Consider the following 14,296-nt stretch of genomic DNA (forward strand, 5'->3'; position numbering starts at 1 on the left):
CTGGGGTACAGGCCAGAGGCTCAGGGACGGTGAGAGGCTTCACCAGAGACAGAGGTGAGCAGAACAGGCAGATGGATGAAGTACACTGCTGAGGGGAGCAGCGGGCCGGTCAGGAGAGGTCTGCCGCGCCATGTGGTCACCTCCAGAGCAGGCGGGAATCGAACTCGTGTGGAAGTGGCTTTAGCTTCTCAGTGCAGTGCTTTAACCCACTGCGCCACCAGGGAGGGCCCTGAATTTTATTTTTAATGCAAACTTGCCTCTGTGGAAGCATGCATTTCTTGGTCATGAACAGATACAGAACACCCAGAGTCACCCCCATCTCTACTTAATGGTTATTGATAATGACTTGAGATTTATGGTTTGATACACATGTTTGGGTTAAATTTCTGTAACTATATGAGATATGAGATAATATATTTAAGTTGCCTGCCAAATGGTAAGAATTTCTAAAGTATTTGTTCCCTTCCTCTTTATTACTTATTTTCCTCTGGCTCTAGACACATCTGTCCTGACTCTTGTGGACTGCATTTGAATCTTATGAGTGTTGGTTTGACTCACCAAAGTAGAGGTAGTTCTGTGAGAAATCACCTCAAGAAGTAGATATAAAATGTTACAAAAGGGAACTATATTTTCGGTTCATTACTAATACAATATGTTTCAGCTATCTTTATATTTATCTTGATGTCTAAAGTCGTTACTTCCACCATGAGACATGTACAGTTTTGCTTGCAAAATATTAGCATCTATTTTCATAGCATAGGTATGCTTTCATGAGTGAAAAGCATATTTCACATATAACTCTGTAAATAAGTCCTAATCCATGACACTTAGTAAATGGAATTAGCAATTTTATTATCTTCTACAAAGCTTGCTATTTGTTGAGTATATAAAATATTTCCACAATGTATTTGTTTGTTTAAATTGCTAATATTGGCAAGACTTTTTTCTCCTTGTAAATGTCATGGGAGGCCCTCCTTCCTGGTGGTACAACTGCTTAGGGCTCAGCACTACAAGCTAGCCACAGCCACTTCAGTGCGAGTTCCATCCAGGTCCCGAGGTGATCCACAAGGCCCAGCAGACCTCTACTCTTACCTGCTTGCTTCCCTCAGCAGCATACTTCGTAATTCTGCCTGTTCTGCTCCCCACTCTGTCTCTGGTGAATCCTCTCACCCCCTGCACCTCTGGCCTGTACCCCTGTTTGTATGCATAAATAAATAAATCTTTAAAAATAAATAAATGTCATGGGGAAGAACCTGTTTAATTTAATAGTCTAAACGTTCAAGGTCCAATTTTATTGGAGGTTTTTAGGCAGAGCTTAGTAAAATTGTTATCTCTGATCCTCTATATTCGTGTGAAGAAATTTATGGTAATAAGCATAGGGACAATTTAGAATTAACTTTACCATAAACAGTATGCTTATAAATGAGTTGTTTTGAAGAATTATTCTTTGGTTTAATTTAATGACATTAATGTCCAGGAAAAAGAGTTCGTGTTTAGTGATTTATATTGTTTTCTCATTTCCTTAGTTCCTACAGTCAATTCCCCAATGCATTTTCCCTCTGTGGCTATTTAGTACTCATTATAAGTTAAACCCTTAAATAACATCTATCCTCCCACCTCCTTCCTACACACATCCTTGGTAGGCATCATTTTCCTCCCTGATTTTATGACTTTGAATTTTATAATTCCCATATATAAGTGATGTCATACAGTACTTGTTTTACTCTGTCTGACTTAATCTCATTTAGTATGACCTCAAAACCAATCCATGGCTGACTGACATAGCACCAAATATATGCGTATATACAATTTACCACCATGTATGAGATATATGTAGTATACCATTACATACACATCCAGTTTCTTATCATTATACACCAAAAATATGAACAAAAATCTTTATGATAAGTAATGTATGTATCGTTTCCTTTCAGTGTATGAGTCATTTGCCAGTATCATACAAATATACATCTATGTGTCTTGGGCCAGTTTCCTTAGAAATAAAACATGAAACATAGATTATATTGTCTGATACTTAATTTTTATTTAAAAAAATTCTAAATTTAGTACTTTATTTTTTACATTGCCCTAAAGTTTTGGAAAATATATGATTTCTTCCCTCCATGTGGCCATCATTGTTCTTCCACAACTAAAGCACCCAGAATCCATCACCACAGTCCCTCATGCTCTCCTACCTCATCTTACCCCTTCTTCCTCTCTTTCCTGATGCCTCATATATATGGTCAATTTTCAAGGTTAGTCTTTGACCCTTTGCTTAATTTCAGTGTTCTATCTATCAATGAGACCATCCTCTATTTATATTTTTCCTTCTAACTTATTTTGCTTAACATGTCAACCCTTCCAGCTCCATCCTTGTTGCTGTCTGTGATTGCCTGACATTTAAATAAGGATGCACCCATCATGAAAAACTGTAAGGAAAAGAGTGAAATAGGACTGGAAAGGGCAAACAAGTATGGAAAAATGTGTCCTCAGATAAAGTCCTTCCTGATACACAGGGCCTAAGCTCCAGGCAGCATTTTATAACCTATGAATCAGTTAATCATTGCCAGTGGTAAAATATTATTACTGCATTAGCAAGTTGGCTCCCATAGGTGAAAGACAATGTTTAAAAAAAAATCCCCATTCATATTATACCACACTTAGTATTATAGATAATACTGGAAACAGGATTAAAATCAGGAGTAGCAAAAATTCCATAATGTAGCAGATAAATACATCTGCATAATGAATGAAACAGGACAGCACCTTGTTTTCTTAAAAGTGATTTGCTGAATTTTAGGATTAAGAAGCTTTTAAATTTTTGTCTCTGCCAGGGAGGTGACCCACATGGCTTGACAGACCTCTCCTGTCCCTCCAGCTGCTTCCCTCAGCAGTATTTCTGTCAATCTGCCTGTTCTGTTCCCCATTCTGCTTTGGTGAATCCTCTCTTACCCCACGCCACACTTCTGGCTTGTACCACAGTTCTTGTATGCATAAGTAAATAAATCTTAAAAAATACATAAACTAGTTGGAAAGGGAGGGAATTGAAACGGAAATTTAAAAATTGCTTATAAGGATTCTATAAAGGATTAACAGTTATACAAGTGTTGCTATAGTGTTTTTGAAACCTAAGCTCTTCTATTCTACTAAAATCTTATTCATAGCAATAGGGGATATTTGGGTTAAACAATGAACCATGATTACAAACGCTGCTGTATTTCTTTATTGAGAACAATTGTGAAAGGCTAAATTGTTTCCTCACATGCAAGGAAGATCCATCTTTGCCAAACAAACTTTTTAAAGTTCATTTAATTCCTTTTAATTCTTTGACTTCTGTTCTTAAATCACAAACCATACTCCACTCCCTAGTTCCTCAGCTGTATTTCTTTTACTCACTGTCCTAATGCTTTTATCTTAAAGCTTGGTTGGGAAGAATATGAGGCTATTTAATGCTGAAAGAGAACACTGATATTATCTACATATGAATTCACATACATATATGTTACCAGAACTTTTGCTTTTGAAAATATAGAATTTTGTTCTATTAATAGTCATGGTCAGAGTACTATTATCAAGAAAGACTTCAGTAGGAAAAAAGTCACACATTATTGCTATTCATTTTCTGGGTTCCAAGCTACTACAATTTATAATAACATGATCTAGAGTATGGAAAATCTTCTTAATATCTGATGAACAAATGCAAATTGTAAATAGAAACCAGTAACATCTATTTCAAATATAGTGCCTTTTTCATTTAATCTAGAAGATGTTGACAAGGACAGATACCCAAACTGAATACCAAGAGAGGTTTTATTTGTGTACAGAAGAAGGAAAAGAGTGAGGAGAGAAGAAAATAGTTTGTTGACCCTCTTTTTTTCTTCATAACATAGGCTGAGTACCCCTGAGTGCATACTTCTCTTCACAACAATCACAGTAACCACTTTATAAAGATTTTCACAATTATGCATTCCTATTTCCATAGTAAACTCCTTTTATGTTGAGATTTCAGGAGTACTTAAAAACTAAGTGGACCTCTAGAGTACCTTGAAATTTCTTATGTTCAAAATGCCCAGAATAGAGAGCAAAGCTGTTTATTATCCTGTTGGGGACAGACCGAAGTAGCTTAGAAGGCAAAGATGAATTGAGGGGTGGTCTGTCAAATTTTTGGATTTAAATATATGTTTTTCTTTTGATTTTGACTAATTAAGTAATCTTATCTATGTATATTGTGTATTACTAATTTCACAAGTTACTGTTAGGCTAGAGAAAAACTGTTCAAAAGGTGTTTCAAAAATAGAATTTTCATTCATAATATATAGTAAGGCAACAGAAATCTCTTCTGCAAGAATAAAAATTACAGACAATATTTTCCTAAAAAGAGGGAGGCGTCAAGATAAACTCTACTGAGAGTAATCTTCTGCTAGAGGTATTCTCTTTATTTATAGTAAGATAAAGTGAAATCTTGACATGAAAGTATTTGACTTCTACCTCTGTGATCCCACATATTCCCATGTAACCCTTCTAGAAGAAGTCAAGTTCCAGACATTCTACTTGGAAGCCTATGTTAGAATAGAGAGCTTGGGACAACAGCAGGTGAGGGTTTCCAACAGCCTCCCTATTGTTATTTACAACTCAGACTGCTCCAACAGTTCTAGAACCTTCTCCATGATCAGGCTAGAATACTGGATGCTCCTCTAGCCCCTTTCATTCTGATGTCTACTTGTCTTTCCTGGGCAACTATGATCATGTTCAGAACGTACTTAGGTAAATGGTCTTCTCAATGGTACTACTCCATTTAGCCATAGAATGTAGCAGGTATTCATGCAGAACAATGCACAACCACATCCACTGTGACTTCTGTAATAGAAATTACATGGCAATTGTGTCCAATAATTTCCCAAGGGGAAGATTTCTAGTCAGTTTTTCTCCAACTTCACTAAAAATGGACGTGAATATGAAATTCCCCGCAGTTCACACATTGTCAATTAAATGTCTCCATTTCCTAGAGTTTTCTCCATTCTGTCTAATTGTGTCTATTAGAGCTCTGATTTATCTTCCCAATCTCTTAAGAATGTAATGGCTATCATGTCATTGAACCTTCTGTGTAGGATTATAGGGTTGGTTTGGACATGACATTTGATTAACTGTAGGTTATTTTGTTCACATGCATGCAATGAAAGTAATACATGATTTAGTGAGTACTAGTATGTGTAATTTATTCTTTTCTTTCCTGTGGCTATAAGGAAAAGCAATGGCTTATAAGCCATTAATACTTTTTTTAATACTTTTTTTAATACTTTTTTTATTTTTAAAATGTCCCTAATGGTATAGTAAAACTCAGCAAGGGTGTTAGATTATTTAAAGCATATTTAATTTTGTATTTTATTATGTTTTCATTCTAAACATGCTGAATTAAAATATCCTGAGGTAGAACTTGGATGTCGGAATTTTCAGTATGCTTTCCAGCTCTTTTCAAAACCATACAGCTGTGGAGTCATTTGAAAGTTTTCAAAAGTTCATTAGAAAGACCATCTTTATTTGTTCTAATTTGAAAGTGAAAAAAGACACTACTAAAAATTGTTATTCAGTATAGAAATTCCTAGATAAATGAAAGTGAAAGAAGATACTATTAAAAATTGTTGTTCAGCACAGAAATTCTTAGGCAAAGTAAGAAGTACTGTTATTTTAATAGAAGTTGAATACTATAATATATGCTTTGACTAAGAAACCCAACACAGAGTTTGGGGATCTATCCTAAAGTTTTGCTTCGGTATTATACTTCTATATCCAGTTAGAACTACAGATTATTCTTCAAGTTACTGCTAATACCAGTTCATATTTTATATTTCCAACATCACTGTCATATAGAAACTTCTCATTACTTATCTGCTACATTATAGTGTTTACTGTATTATCCTTCTATTTTCTCCCATTTTGTCTTTCTTCACCAGAATAATAATGCATAAGTTGTCATTTTGTTATCGTGCTTGGATTTTATTAATGTTTTACATGATTCAACTATAATAATGAATAAAATAAACAAGAGAATAAAAAATATGTATACAACTGAGCCTTGGACATCATGCAGACTGGGGATTCTCACTTCAGAACAGTAAAAAATCTGTGTATAATTTTTAATCGTCCCCCCCAAACTTAAAAACTGATAGACACCCTGTTGTGACTGAAAGCGTTTCTGATAATGAACAGATTAAAACATATTTTGTGTGTTATATTTATATTGTATTATTACAAGAAGTAAAGTAGGGAAAAGAAAATGTTATTAATAAGGAAGAGAAAATGCATTTATAGTACTGCATTTTTTTTTCAATATCATAAGTTTGTATCACCTGTTTACAAGGAGAACATGTAAATTCAAATTGTGTTGTTCAAGAGTCAACCATAACCATACTGATAAAAATAACAGCATTCTCACATAGTCTGGATGCAATAGTAGTTTAAAATACAAGTTGACAAATTATAGCTACTCTTACCCTTTCATATGCTCCTTGTCCCACCCTGGCCCCTACCTTCAGGATACACATGGACATTCCGGAACACAGCAGCAAACAATGCTAAGCCTGGCTGGACATTTTCTTTCTGGACTCAGCTTCAGTGCTATGACTTGAAACTGTTCTAATGAGTTAGTTATTATCTATCTTAGAAATCCATGTGATAATAATCTCTTTTGCAAAACATCACAAGTCTTCGTGATTTGGTTCCTTTCATATCTCATCTGTGCCATGATTCAGCTCCTCCCACCCTATGGTTCATTGCTCTGAAAAATGATACCTTATGTTTTCATGATTTTGTACCTGCTTCTTGGGCCACTCTTGCTGTTTTCTTTCCTTCTAAACTCTCTTACTTATTGTTTGCATTCTGACTTAAATATCTATATCTATATCTAATGAATACTGAATGAATATTATATATATGCATATATATATATTTTCCTGTGTGGTATTCCTTAAATTGTGCAAGTAGATTTGAATATTTCTCCTCTGCTGACCTTTTATTTTGTATATATCTTTAATATAGAAATTTTTAAATGTGGTGTTTAATATACATCTTTATTTCCCTTCTAAACTGTTATTCTTGACCTCTGCATTTTCATGTATATTTATTCCCAGTCTATAAAACTTTTCTTTAATATAATATATGTTAATATACATTGACATATGTTGAATAATGAATAAAGAATGCTTATTTCAAAGAGTAAATGAATGAAAAAGAAAAGTTATGATGAGGTTAGCTAAGTATTGATGAATGTGTTCCTAGGTATTGATGAATGTGTTCCAAAATTTGAGCTGAGTTTGAAAGATATAATGAAAGTGGTAGAATTCCAGTAAGGGTGATTTACATGCAACAGAAACAAAGAGATAAAATGAAATGAGTGTATAGATGAGTAGAAGATGGTAATAGAGTTATTAAATAAATGAAATAGATGGAAAAGAAGTATTTCAGTACATTGTATGTAGTTTGAGAAGCTTAGAGCTATGCTATTAGAATCATCAGGCTAAAGCATTACCTTCTCACAATAGCCTTGGGTTTGTAACAATTGATAGTTTGTTCTTCCTAGGGCTTGGTTCCAACTCCATTACAATGTCACCATCTGTGTCCCAGAAAGATGCAAATGCATATTAGGCAGAACTAATCTTCCTGTGCATGTACCTTTCCTGAGCTCATCATGTTCTCTCAAAGGTCAACTAATAGCTTTTTGCCTTATGGTTCATTGTTCCTTAAATATGTGGCTCTTTGTCTGATGTTAATCCCATTTAATTAAGGCCCAAGGAATACAGAAGTCCATTGAGTGGTTTATCTGGATGTTGCTATACCCAGCACAGTTCCTTGCTAGTTGGCATGTGACCTTTTTATATTTGTTTTAACAATTCATGGATGTTCAAAGGTCATCTGTGACTTAAATCAATCCTTCACAGTGGCTGTGAAACTGTATTCCCTGCCCCCTCCATGAAGAAAACATGTCATTTGCCTTTAATATGAGTTTTGTAGAGTAAATGTAGTTTTCTATTACTATTTCTGGATTTAAAGGTCAATAATTAGTCTAAACTTCAGAGTGAAAACAATCTAGCTTTCATCAGGGTAAATAATTACAGTCTAGATTTTATTCTTTCTTCCAAGTTATAAAATTGAACATAATCTATGCTCATTTATTAATCTATGCTCATTTCATTGTAATTTTAAACAAATGCAAATGTTTTTATGATATTGGAATTCCTTCCTGGGTGCAGAAAAATAAAATTTAATTATAGACTTGTGTATGTGAATAACTTGTGCTGATCACATTGTGTTGAATCAAATCTTCCTTATATAGGGCTAGACAAAACAAAACAAAACAAAAAACAAACTTCCCTCATTCTTCTAGAAAATTTTTTAGGTATAATTTCCACAGGCTATTGTTCTACAGTTTTCAAAGTGTTCCTGTCTTTAGTTTTTAGCCATTCTTAGCTATTAATCTATGCATTTCTACTGCTTGAAAGGTACTGCCATATTCCAGTTTGGGGAAACATTTGAAAGTATTTTATTTTCTATGCATGATTCTCAGGATTCATCCTGAATCAGCCTTTCAATTCATTTGTCATTCCTCATCATTTCTGTTTGTTTTTTTTTTTAAGACGTCCCATCTGTTAACTCCAAACTCAGTAGCATCTTGTTCTTTCCATCTTCCCTTCTCCCTGTGCTCCAACACAGCACTTTCTCATACTTCTCAGTGAAGGTTCCTTCTAACTCTAGAGATTTCATTCTTTCTGTGCTTTTCTGGGTAGATCTGTTATACACTGTTACCCTCATAACTGCATGATTAACTTTCTGAGATCTTTTTAATTTTAGTTCAAATATTAAATTTTTTAGAAGGAACTTTCTTAAATCCCCTAGGCTATGTTGCAGTCTAGAAGAGTTTTTTTTTATGACTAGATATATCTGACATAGCATGTTATATCTCAGGAATTGGAAGTGAGGTGAAAGTACTGGTAATGTATGAATATGATGAGAAGATCAGAAATTAATATTAACCATTGGCATTTCTTTAATAATTTATAGTTCACAATGAATTTCATATATATCACTTGAATTTTTGAACTATCAATAAGTTTGAAAAACTATTGCTGTAATATTCACTTCACATGGAGGTGTATAAAAGTTAAATAATATTTAAATCTCATATATTAATAGCTAATAAGTGGGAGAAGTTGGAAGTGAGATTATATTAATGCTTTGTCCTTCAAGACACATGGAATGCCCTGACTTAAAGGTCAGATTTTCTAGAATAGACGTTCTAGGTAATATATCAGCAATAAATGAAGAGCAATTATCTTAAATCAAAACCTTCTATGGATATTCTATGTATATTCACATACCTTTCTTACAGCACAAAAATTGTTCTCAGACCTGTGTCCTGGCTTCAGCTTAGCTTCTTCCTCGTTGTAACACCAAGTGTTAACTTTATGCTAGCTTCTTCTTATGCAGATGAGGATAATTTTATTATATCTTCCATGGGGTGGCTATAAGAATTAAAGGAGTTTATAGAAGATTACAAGATTATCCACCACAGAATAAAACTTGAAACTTTATACATGAAAACTGCTATTATAATATTGCCATTATTATTATATAAGTTACTTTACATATTTATTATGGTCTTCTCTCATCTCAAGAGAATATGAAAAGCATAAACATGTGACTGTTGTATCTGTAACTAATTCCTTAGGACTTTCATCATTCATAGGAGGAGTTTCTTCTTAAGCCTATTGGTTAAATGTTGTTTCATCCTGTATGCTTTTCTTCTGAGGTTCCAGGCAGTTCTAACACCATTTCCTAAAATGAGGATATCTAATTGATCCTAGATTTCATAGGCAACTATAGGTTACAAAATAACTAAGGTCATAGTATAAAATTTATCAGAATTTAAGTAAAATCATAATATTTTAATGATTAAAAGAGCATTAAATATCATCTAATTTATAACCCAAGCCCTTCATATGGTTAAACATATAATTGTATGTGTCCTGTTACATTAGTCACAGAGACAATAGAAATTTCCTTCATTTGGAATTATTTGATAGTAGTCCAGGTTTTATAACTTCATAATTTGTTTTAATGGTGGTATGTTAGCTTTTCATCATCTTACTTCAAAGTAAATCTTGCTCATGGGTTTTTTTTAAGATTTATTTATTTATGCATACAGAACTGGGGTAAGGTCAGAGGTGCAAAGTGGTGAGAGGATTCACCAGAGACAGAGTGAGGACAGAACAGGTAGATTGATGAAGTATATTGCTGAGGGCTGCAGTGGACAAGACAGGGAAGGTCTGCTTTGCCATGTGGGTCACCTCCCTGGCCGGGGATTGAACTCGTGCTGAAGCGGCTGAGGCTAGCTTACAGTGCTATGCTTTAACCTGTTGCACCACAAGGGAGGGCCCAGATATTTACTAATATGTCAATTATATGTCTCAGTCAGGAGATTACAGTCTCATGATGGATGTCAATGTATAACTCAGTAGAGCTACTCTTTGGTTCCATTTCCATGACTAGGCTCTGTTTGCAAGGGGATTGCTAGTGTTCCTAGAATGAGGGGAAGAACAGTGATTATTTTCTCCTGAGACATAACTCTCAGAAACATCTTCCTTACTCTCTGAATTCTATTGAAATCTTTACTAAAATTGCAGGAATGAGGAATTATGTGCATGAAATACATTTTGAATTACTGTTCTGGATTTAGAATAGATTCCATGGCATAGTACTCACCAGATGGTCATAGCAGAGAGTAAGGAGACTCCAGAACTCATTCTTGAACAAGGTGCTCATTCTTTCTGCTGAGATATTTAATTTGCAAGATGGGGTGACGCATTCTTGTAGCATAGTCTAAAGTGTTAACATATCATTAACAATGTGCTCAGGCCAGGGGTTAAGGTAAGGTCTCAATAAATGGGATCTATTACTCACTCATGTGAAAAGGAAGACCAGTTATAATTGGACCTTTAATTCGTTGATTCAGTTAATAAAAACTTGTTGAGTTCCTATAAAGTTTTAAATCATTTTTATGTGTTGTGAATCCCAAAAGGAATTAGGCATAGTCATCGTCTTCAAAAAGTGTAGTATGAAAGATACGGAAAACAGGATAAAATTAGAATAAGTATACTGCAAGATATGCAAGATATCACTTTTGTGGCTGTCTACTGAGCAAAGATAGATTTTGCTATTCTCATGTCTATACATAATGAAAGTTGTACTATACCTTTAAAGTAGAATGTAAAAGCCAAAGGAAGACTGTATATTAAAACCTCAGGAGGGATGAAACCTGAGGAGTGAAAAGTTGGCTTTTGTCATCCCTGAGGAACAAGATGAACGAAAACTTTGATCACCCAAGAGGATTTAAGCACCAAGAAAATGACTGAAACTCAAAGAGAGTATGATTCAATCCCTTTACAGAACAGATCCAGCCCAACCATTGCTAAGGATATTGAAAGATTAAGAGCTTGATGCACTTAATGGAACTGGCTTGAGTTTGCTTTACATACAGTTTTCTATAAAATTTCTTTCCAAGGGGGGCCCTCCCTGGTGGCGCAGCGGGTTAAAGCACTGCACAAGGAAGCTAAAGCCACTTCCGCATGAGTTGGATCCCCGCCTGCCCCGGAGGTGACCACATGGCGCGGCAGACCTCTCCTGACCCTCCCGCTGCTCCCCTTAGCAGTGTACTTCGTCGATCTGCCTGTTCTGCTCCCCACTTTGTCTCTGGTGAATTCTCTCACCCTCTGCATCTCTGGCCTGTACCCCAGTTCTGGATGAATAAATAAATAAATCTTTAAAAAAAAAAAATTCTTTCCAAGGGACCTTTGACCTTGAGAATATATTCTTAACATTGAAAGTGGTAGTGAACATTCTCGTACTCTTATTAGTAATAGGTATTTATATATTCAGTACTTTGTGTCCGGCACTCTGTACCCTTAAGGTTGTCTCCTGTAGTTTTCATATACACAATACATACCTTAATGTCATTTCCTTCTTGTAGACAAATTAAGAATGCTTTCATCTACCTTTTGGTGAAGTCACTTCTCACTGGAGTTATATAGGAATTCAGCTTTGGTATTCTCTAATAATTGATTACACTGTGTCCTGGCTATCTTGATATCTTCAGCATACTATGTTAAATGTAATATTCAGTTTCTTTTGACTGGAAAAAGAAACTTGCTGACTATGCTAGTGAAGTTCCAGTTATGTAATGCCTGATATGTAGAAATTGTTACATTTCTGTTCTCATTATATAACTATGAACCTTGAGGCCTCTAGCTGTTTTAAATCCCACTCTTCTAAAAACTATTAGGCATTTTTTGCTAGAAAGTTTATTTGCTTTGTTTCACCTGAAAATACACATCCTCTTTCTGCCCTTAGAGATTATTATTATTATTTTAAGATTTATTTAATTACTCATACAGAACTGGGGTACAGGCCAGAGCTGCAGAGGGTGAGAATATACACCAGGGACAGAGTGGGGAGCAGAACAGGCAGATCAACGAAGTACACTGCTGAGGGGAGCAGCGGGCAGGACAGGAGAGGTCTGCCTCGCCATGTGGATCTCCTCTGGGGCAGGCGGGGATCGAACTCATGTGGCTTAAGCTTCTTAGTGCAGTGCTTTAACCCACTGCACCACTAGGGAGGGCCCCTTAGAGATTATTTTTACTCGTTCTGAGACCTCAAGATTTTCTGAGCAATTACCTGATTTAAAGCCAGTTAATATAAAATGCTTCTTGATAGCCTGAATAATAAACTATTTTTATATCACCTTCATTTTCTTTATTGATCAAAATTATTCTCTGTATTAGGATCCTCTCTATTTTGAGAGGATCAACAACAAGATATTACCCTAGACTAAAAATTTAGGAGTAAGTATAATTAAACTCTGATTATGAACTGTATTTCCTTTTTGGGATCAAGTGTCAACTCATTGAATTGGTCCCTCTTTTCATGACTAACCCTTAATTGGCTCCAACTGTATTCCTGGGAATTTGAAAAATTGATTGTGTTACATCCCTAATAAAATTCTCTGTGTTTCTCTGGGGTTGACAGAGGCATCAGAAACATCCACTGATTGCTGAAGAGGACATAACTGCTGAAAAAACCAAACACCTGACTCCAGCAGCCCAGACTGCAGGCTTCCTGGACTATGAGGGTGGGGTAGAGATGATTAACAGGGTTGTTAAGTCAGTTATGCAAATTTTAAATGACCAGGGACCAGAGGAGTGCTTGAGGGAGAGTAGGGAGAATTAACAGTCTTCTTTTTAAAATTATTTTAATTTATTTTATTTTGCATAGAAGAAGTGGGGGGTAGGCCAGAGGTGTGGTCCATGAGAAAATTCACCGGAGATAGAGGGGAACAGAACAGGCAGCTCTACTGAAATGCACTGCTGAGGGGAGCAGCAGGCAAAACAGGAGAGGTCTGCTGTGCCATGTGGGTCAGCTCCCTGGCCTGGGGTCAAACTCAGGCCATTTCCGTGATACCACTGAGACTTAACTCCTAGGCCACCAAGGAGGACTAAGAACTAACAGTCTTACCCTAAACTGAGAAATTCCACAAGGTGAGAAATTATACCAAAGAGCAATATAAAAAGGTCACCTCTGTCTAAGCAGGCATCTCTTGTTAATAAACTTGCTGTGTCCATGACCAGCTAGTTAAATGAATTCTTTCTCAAAGAACATTATACTCAGTGACCATTACCATTCATGCATCCCTAATTGGTCAGCGCAGTCTAAAATTATTCTTTATAGTTTCTAATCTCCTTCTGACCTTTTGCTACTGCTTCTATATTCCTTCTCCTCCCGCTTTTATTACCAGAGTTCAGGTAGGTAACGAAGTAGGTCATTTTCTTGTTATTTTCTTCGGACACAAGTTGACAAAAATCTTTATTCTTCTAAAAACTTCAGTGTCTAAAGAATTCTAAGTCCTATGAATATAGTAAGACAAAAAAGTTTTGAACATTATTAAAGATATATTTTTTGACATTATTAGGTACTTTTTACTTGTCTAAGAACTGCTCTGGACAACACACTTAACTTATATCAGCAATAGATGATCATGTATGTTTCCAGAGAAAAGATCCCTAACATTTAGCCACAGTTTAACTAGTGCTTTTGACAGAAATATGCTGAAGAAACCACCTTGTCTGCTCATTTCTGGAGAGACATGAGTATCCTCATCAAAAAGGTAGAGGTTAGGCCTCCCTTATAGCTTAGGGGTTAAGTCCCAACACTAAGGTCTGAGTTGAATCCCTGGCCAGGTAGGTGACCCATA

This window comes from Condylura cristata, unplaced genomic scaffold (genome assembly GCF_000260355.1).
Source record: "Condylura cristata isolate star-nosed mole 26May11 unplaced genomic scaffold, ConCri1.0 scaffold00001, whole genome shotgun sequence".
Lineage (NCBI taxonomy): Eukaryota > Metazoa > Chordata > Mammalia > Eulipotyphla > Talpidae > Condylura > Condylura cristata.